The following is a 6,435-nucleotide window of genomic DNA, read 5'->3' as shown; positions in this document are numbered from 1 at the left end:
ATCCAAGAATGGATGAAAGATCCTATTCATGTAGTCCATGAATACAGCTGGTGCATTCGTAACTCCAAACGGCATCACCAAGTACTCATAGTGCCCATAGCGTGTCCTAAACACCGTCTTTTGAATATCCTCATCCTTGACTCTAATCTAGTGATATCCCGATCTCAGGTCAATCTTCGAGAAAATAGCAGCACCCTTCAACTGATCCATCAAATCGTCAATCCTTGGCAACGGATAACGGTTCTTTATCGTGACTTTGTTCAACTGTCAATAATCCACACAAAGTCGCGATCTTCCGTCTTTCTTCTTCACAAGCAGCACTGGCGCTCCCCACGGAGAAACGCTAGGTCGGATAAACCCCTTCTTGGTTAAATCTTCGAGTTGACTCTTCAGCTCAGTCAGTTCTGCCGGTGCCATACGATACGGTGCGATTGATATAGGTCCAGTGCCTGGGACTATATCAATTGTGAACTCCGTATCTCTGACCGGAGGTATTCCAGGTACGTCTTCGGGGAACACATCCTCGAAATCTTGCACAACAGCAATTCCGTGTACTCCATTCTCCTTAGCTTCCACCACGGTTGTAGACATGAGAGAACTCAAAGCTCCTTTCCTCAAAGAAAGCTTTGAAAAGTACGAGTTCAGGAACTCAGCGAGTCCAGCATCGGGAAAGATAACTACCTTATTGGCGCAATCAAGAAGAACATGATGGTGGGACAACCAATCCATGCCTATGATCACATCCAATCCCTTGAGAGGTAAACAGATTAAGTTTGCTACAAACTTCTTATCTAGGTACATCCAAGGACATTCCAGACATGCAGTGTTAGTTACTAGACTCTTAGATGCAGGGGTAGACACTGTCAAGTCAAACGGTAGCTTTGACACTTCTAGCTTTAACCTTGCCGCACAAGCTATATCTATAAATGAATGCGTAGCACCAGAATCAAATAGCGCGATAAGGGAATTACCCGCAATCTCGCAGGTACTGCGGATCAGACCATCGTCTTCCTCAGCTTCAGTTCCACTGATCGAGTAGACCCTTCCACCAGCAGTAGGCCTCCTAGCCCCAGCAACATTTGCAGCAGCCTCAACTTTAGGAATCCTGCACTCTGCAGCAGTGTGGCCTGGCTTGTTGCAGTTCCAACACGCCGCAAGACTCTCAGAACAGTGGTTGGCATAGTGCCCCTTTTTGTTGCACCTGAAGCAAGTCACATCCTCCCGATTCCCAGATGGGGTTCTTAGTGCAATTGCATTTCCACCAGTAGGATAAAAGGACCCAGAAGTTGTCCCCCTACCCTGAGGACGAACATACGGCTTCTTCTGGAAATGCCTACCCTTGTCACCTCTTCCTGGGTTAGTCCTAGCCGGACCTCCACTTCCTTGGTAAGGCTTGTTCAGACCTTGGAATTTGCCCCTTGCATTATCAATGGCCTCAATCCCCTTGGTCTTCTCCACCAGCACTTGGTAGCGATTCAGTCCTAGCGGTTGCACCGCCCTCTGCAGCTCATAACACAGCCCCTCAATGAATCGCTCACACATGTAGCCTTCATCAATCTGTCCTCTAAAGTAACGGAAGTGTTTAGCCAACGACTCCAACTTTGCAGCATACTCAGCAACGGTCATGCCTCCTTGACGGAGTCTCAGAAATTGTGCTTCCTTAGCGGCTCTAGCACTTCTAGGAAAGTACTTGTCCAAGAAAGCTCCACGGAAACACTCCCAAGTGATGGCTTGATGGTCAGCCTCCATCATAGCCCTAGCCCCACGCCACCAATACTCAGCTTCACCCGTTAGCAGGTAGGTTGCATAATCAACTTTCATCTCTGCAATTGTACGCAAGAAGGTAAAGATCTTCTCCAACTCTTGGAGCCATAAGTCAGCTTCTTCCGGATCGAAGCCCCCAGAGAACTTCGGCGGATCCTGACGCTTGAAATCATTCAGACCCCTGGTCTGAGCAGCAGCTAATTCACGTTCCTCCCGCTGAACACGGCGAGCATTCTCTTCAGCTTGGTTTTGTGCAGCCACCAAAGCAGCAGTAGCAGCACGTTGAGCTTCAGCTTCCTCCCTTGCAGCAGTGTTAGTAACTTGTTGTGCCATAAGGGCAGTCAGATTAGCAATAGCTTGCTCCATCGGATTCATGCTGTCTGAACCTTGAGTCTCGATCGGTTGTGGAAACCTCCTGTTCCTGTTTTCATGAACAGTCAAAGACCACAACAGATACTCAGGCCAGAACAACACAAAGTTCTATAATAACTAACTATGTATATACTTATATCAAATGTATAATTAACAATAACTAGCATAAGGTTATTCACTTACGAATAACCTTCAAAAATAATCTATATAAACAGTAATCAAGCACACTCTTCCTCCGATTGACACCCCATCAATCGGTCTCAGAGTTCAAACATCTTAAGCAGGCACTCTACCCAAAAGCTCTGGTTTTCTAGACCAAAGCTCTGATACCACAATTGTAACACCCCAATTTCTCAACTGAGGAGTCACATTAGTAACCTAACAAAGTCTAAGGACCACTCTGCAATCCCTAAAAACCAAGGGAATTTTTTTTCTGTAAAACAACTAAACACTTCGGCTAAAAGGTTGGAAACATACCATAACTTTATTTAGATAACTTGTTTCCCGATATACAGTAATAATAGTTTACAATACCATAAGTAAGGTTCAGAATGAACATGCGCACTTTAACAGTGGCGGAAGCAAGACTTTAATAACAGAGTTCTCATAAAGTAAAAGAGACTCCAACATAATCCACAAGAAGAGAAGCAAAGCTGCTTCTCATACCTCTACTCCACCGCTTACAACTCAATCTCCAACTCGAGTAGCTATGCCTCGGCGGAAGGATCTCCATCGCCTAATAGCGTTAAGCGCCCAAACAACAAGTAGCAAATAGAAAGGGTTAACTCCATGCAATTACCATGTATAAAAGAGAAAAATCATGCTGTTCGAATTTAATTACCTGGCATGGTAAATAACCAGCAACATAACTCAACTCATATATCAACAACTTAAACATAAATCGGACTCAGATAATAATAACCTCAACAATGTAACATCAAATCAGATATCAATAAACCAATACGAAAATCCAACAACATAGGGTCAGGTGTTAGTTCCCTATAATGCAACTATATGCTGCTAACAAAATGGATCGATCAATATCGTCTCTCAAGACGGGACAATGATAGGACACACCTCCTCATCGCCACTTATAACGTCATACATGACGGGACAATCATAGGACACACCTCCTAATCGCCACTTAACGTCACACAAGACGGGACAATCATAGGACACACCTCCTGATCGCCACTTAGCACCTCGCAAGATGGGACAATGATAGGACACACCTCCTCATCGCCACTTGACTCAAGCCCTATATGCCAAGTCAGACAATAACAAAGCCCACCCAAGGACCAATCCAAAGTAACCACATGTTCCATCCACTAGGAAGCAGTAACGACAGAAACCAGTAAACGGCCGAAGCCTCTCAGAAAACATTTTCCAAATTCAGCATAATAATCATAATCATCTGCCAATCAATATAAACATCTTCATCTCAAACACAGGCAGTGCGATAAAAGCATGCAAGACTCAAAGACGCTCTAAAACCGAGTTACCCTTACCTTCGTGAGTAGAAGTTGGGCATGGAAATTGCGAACCTAGAACAAAGAAAACACAATCATCAACACAAGCTTCACTAGGAGCAACACGATCTACTAATACTAATCGAAATCGTAAAGAAAGCCTCTAAAGCTTCAGAGTTCCTATTTAGGCACAAATTGACAACGGAGACTTCGTTCGCTAAAACGAGCATAACTCGAGCTACAGAACTCAGAATGACACGAAACCGGCGCCAAAATTTCGACAATTGAAAGAGCTACGCAATGGCTCAGGTCATAGAGACCCAAAAATTATTTTTGGACACGGTACCCAAGCAATTAGGTTTCGGCCACTATGGAAAATAGGGTTTTCGAACTTTTTCTTCGATCTAAATCAATTCACAAGGTAGTTTTAGGGTAAAACTAAGGCAAAGAAATTGTCGGAACAATTTTCGGACAATCGGGTCGAAATACGACTATCCAGGGGCATTTTGGTCCAAAATAAAGGCTCAAAACTTCAAAGTTATCAGTTCGGAAAACAAATTTGACAGCATTGATCCTCATGACATCCGTGACAACAAATCCTAAAGGCACGAAGTCATATTACAGCTTTTCGACAATAAAGTTTCGAAATGTGCGACTAATGGGGTTTTGAATCAATTTTTCAGATCTTGGACAACTGAATCGCAATCGGCGATTACTGACAGAGGTTTTAGACTCATGGGAACATAAGGAACATAACCCAACCAAGAAATCAAGGAAATCGGACAATTTTAGAAAAAGCTCAAAACTGTGAGCACAGAAACGACTTCAGAAACGCAACAGAAACAGTAAACAGAGGTAGGATTCATGCTAGTTACCTCAATACCTAGAAGTAGGGACGAACTGCACGAAGATTGGTCAAGTTTTCGCGAAAATTTCTCCTCTCCTCCTCTCTCCTTGCTCGCGGCCTTGAATGGGTGAGAATGAAGAGATTTTGCTTTTTCGAGCTATTTATAGGCAGGTGAAATCGCGGGAAAATGAAAATTTCGCGATTCCGATTTTTGTAGCACGTCCACCGAGGAATTCTAAGAGAGATTCTGGCGTCAGAATTCCAGAACTCAAAACAATTATCTATGATTTGGGAAAAACGATATCTAAAATCCCAAAGGCGGTGTAAGTTAATCTGTCCCGTTAAACTACTTTTTGCTGTGATGCTCAGACGACAAAACTTCCTTCTGAAGAAAGATTGGAAATGTCGAAACAAATCTGGCACCGCGGACGGAAACTTCGTTAGAAGTCCCGAATAGAAAAAGTCTTCTTCCATCGCTCGAATCTAGGGTTTCGAAGCAAGGAAATTAGCGTCGTCGGACTTCCGAAAAGTGAATACTATCGTGCGTACAGTCTAGAGTTCCGAAATGAAACGCTGGTCGAAGGAAAAATAAAGAAAATCTTTAAATTTTCCAAGGATTCGAAATCTCACTTAAAACGTTGCTCTAAAGCGAAATTAGCCTATTCTGGACACGCTTGCCATAAGGCGGGTGTGCAGACGACTCGCTCTAATTCCTAAAATGACTACGCAACATTCCTCAAGCAATTCCTGAACTTTCTTCTTCATTAATCTTTCTCAAATATCAAACTCCTGTCACGCTTACACTGATTCTACGCGTGAGTCGGAAATTAGCTTGTTCTGAAAATCCAGGTCTTACACTTTGGTGGAGAACCTAGTCGCATGGGTGGTGGTGGTGTGTTTCGTGACAGCAAGGGAACATGGATGGGTGGCTTCATCTCCTTTGAAACCGGCGGTAACCCGCTCCTGGCGGAAGCTACGGCGCTCCGTGACGGATTGGAGTGTGGGTGGCAACGTGGCTTCAGAAACCTCATATGCGAGGTTGATTGTCAAGAGTTGATCTCATCCTTTGGCGACCAAGAGAGGACCCGGTTCATGCCAGTGCTTCAGGACATCAACAATTGGCTTCCTAGAGACTGGATTGTGGTGCTGCAACCTGTTAACAGGATTGCCAACAGGGTGGCAGACCGTTTGGCTCGTTTGGGTGCGGAAAGTTTGCAACCTGGTGTTCATGTATGGGACAATCCTCAGCTGGAGATTATGACTCTTATGCTGAGTGATTATGCTTTTATTCCTTAGCCCTTTTGTAGTTTTTCCAATGCAGCAAAAAAAAAATTATTAGGCCACATCACTCTATTTTTAAAAATATAAACTTTATTCGTTTGACCGTGGCTTTCGCGCTCTCTAGGTGGAGTATTTGCAGCCCCATGCTCAATCAATGGGTTTTTTTTTTTTCATCTCTGCAACAACAACTCTTACAAATTTTGTTTCCAAATCCATCATCGATCATGAAGAATATTAAATTTCCCTTTCAACTATGCCTCCTCTCAAAGTGTAACTTTTTTACCTATATGGTGCAGTTTTATTTATAAAGTCGAGTAGTTTCTTTTAATTTTATGTAAAACTTTAGTGCATATCATTAATCCTCAATGAGATTGGATTTGATACTTTCAAAAAAAAAAAAACTCAATGAGATTGGTGATATCATGGTGACTTGTGATATCACTTTTGAGAAAAAAGATGATGCACCGACGGTGTAAAGTTTTTTTACACCGTCAACCAATCAAATTTCAATGATATGTTACGTCAATTAATGAAATTAAATAAAAATAGAGATTTTCTCACATCCTTACAATCTGATTGGTTGACGGTGTAGAAAAATTTACACCGTCAATGTATAGAAATTAAACTCACCATTTTTTTTTCTATTTTCATGACATTTTTGCGACAGAACCTCAATGCATCACAAAACCCTAGTGAATAATT

Source organism: Lotus japonicus, chromosome 3 (genome assembly GCF_012489685.1).
Source record: "Lotus japonicus ecotype B-129 chromosome 3, LjGifu_v1.2".
NCBI classification, from domain to species: Eukaryota; Viridiplantae; Streptophyta; class Magnoliopsida; order Fabales; family Fabaceae; genus Lotus; species Lotus japonicus.
Note: the sequence above shows the minus strand (reverse complement) of the source record.